Genomic DNA, 2,081 nt, shown 5'->3' with positions numbered 1-2,081 from the left:
CGGGCGCTTAGCGCCGGGCGACGCCGGTTGGCTTCGCCCGGCCCCGCCCGGCCCAATGCTTAGCGCCGGAGGATGCCTCTTGGCTTCGCCGGGCCCCGCCCGGCCGGGCGCTTAGCGCCGGGGGACGCCCCTTGGCTTCACCCGGCCCCGCCCGGCCGGGCGCTTAGCGCCGGGCCACGCCGGTTGGCTTCGCCCGGCTCCGCCCGGCCTAACGCTTAGCGCCGGGGGACGCCCCTTGGCTTCACCCGGCCCCGCCCGGCCGGGCGCTCAGCGCCGGGCCACGCCGGTTGGCTTCGCCCGGCCCCGCTCGGCCTAACGCTTAGCGCCGGGGTAGACCTGGTTGCTTCGCCCGGCCCCGCCCGGCTGGGCGCTTAGCGCCGGGGGACGCCCCTTGGCTTCACCCGGCCCCGCCCGGCCGGGCGCTCAGCGCCGGGCCACGCCGGTTGGCTTCGCCCGGCCCCGCTCGGCCTAACGCTTAGCGCCGGGGTGGACCTGGTTGCTTCGCCCGGCCCCGCCCGGCTGGGCGCTCAGCGCCGGGGGACGCCCCTTGGCTTCACCCGGCCCCGCCCGGCCTAACGCTTAGCGCCGGGGGACGCCCCTTGGCTTCACCCGGCCCCGCCCGGCCGGGCGCGCAGCGCCGGGCCACGCCGGTTGGCTTCGCCCGGCCCCGCCCGGCCTAACGCTTAGCGCCGGGGTAGACCTGGTTGCTTCGCCCGGCCCCGCCCGGCTGGGCGCTCAGCGCCGGGGGACGCCCCTTGGCTTCACCCGGCCCCGCCCGGCCTAACGCTTAGCGCCGGGGGACGCCCCTTGGCTTCACCCGGCCCCGCCCGGCCGGGCGCGCAGCGCCGGGCCACGCTGGTTGGCTTCGCCCGGCCCCGCTCGGCCTAACGCTTAGCGCCGGGGTAGACCTGGTTGCTTCGCCCGGTTCCGCCCGGCTGGGCGCTTAGCGCCGGCGGACACCTGTTGGCTTCTCCGGCTCCGCCCAGCCGGGTGCTTAACGCCGGCCGACGCTTGTTGGCTTTGCCAGGCCCCGCCCGGCCGGGCGCTTAGCGCCGGGCCACGCCTCTTGGCTTCGCCATGCCCCGCCCGGCTGGGCGCTTAGCACCGGGCGACGCCTGTTGGCTTCCCCCGTCCGGCCCTATGGGTTTGCCGTGTAGCTCTGGGCAGACCTCCTTCTCCAGGCCCCGCTTGGAACCCTAGTCACATGAGCGGCCCGTAGATTTGTTTCCTTTGTAGATTTCTCCTCCTGGAGCTCGGGGCCTGCCCCCTGCCCACCTCCCCTCCCCCCCACCCCCCCAATGTGGGTGGACCCGGCCTCCCCTCCTGGTGCTGGGGAGACCAGGTCTCGTCGATCGGACCCGCAGCCCCGGGACCCAGTCCAGGCCCGCGAGCACGTCTTGGGCGGCCAGCCCGCACGTCTGGCAGCCCCGCACGCACCCGCCACACACGGCAGCTCGCACGCGCTGGTCCCCCCCTCCCCCCCCCCCGCCCCGAAAGCTGGGACGTGAAGGCGAGTGACTTTCGGTCCCAGACGGCGGCGTCCCTTCTGGCTCCATGCCTGAGCGGCCGTCAGCGTCACCCCCTGCCGCGCGCTTCCCCAGCTCCAGCCCGCCCTGTCGCCACCCTGCCTGCAGCCCGCTCCCCATGCCACTGCCGGAGAGGGAAGGAGGGACTCTTTAGGAGCCGGCGGCGTTCCCGCCGCCTCCGTGCCAAAACGGCCAGCAGCATCCGCTCTCTAAGCCCGGCTCCCGGCCCTCGAAAGCCTGCCGTGCCCTTGCCCCACCTCCCACCTTGATTTCTGCATCTCTCACTCCCTCATCCGCCCGCCTCGCTTCCGTCCTGCCGCAGGCTTGACCGGGGCTGGGGGTAGGCAGGAAGGAACGCCATCGAACCGAGAGGCTCAGAGCGACCTGAACAGGATGCTTCTTCAAAAAGAGACAGTGCCAAGCATCCCGCCACCACCTCCAGACTGTCGCTGGCCCTACTTCTGCACCAGGCTCTCGGCCTGCTCGCCGAACACCCTGGCTGCCTCGGCACCCAAGTCCTCGCCCCCCTGCTGCTGCCGTCGCCGCCGTCCGAAC

This window comes from Aphelocoma coerulescens, unplaced genomic scaffold, assembly GCF_041296385.1.
Source record: "Aphelocoma coerulescens isolate FSJ_1873_10779 unplaced genomic scaffold, UR_Acoe_1.0 HiC_scaffold_303, whole genome shotgun sequence".
NCBI classification, from domain to species: Eukaryota; Metazoa; Chordata; class Aves; order Passeriformes; family Corvidae; genus Aphelocoma; species Aphelocoma coerulescens.
The sequence above is the reverse complement of the archived record's forward strand: the minus strand, read 5'-3'. Positions refer to the sequence as shown.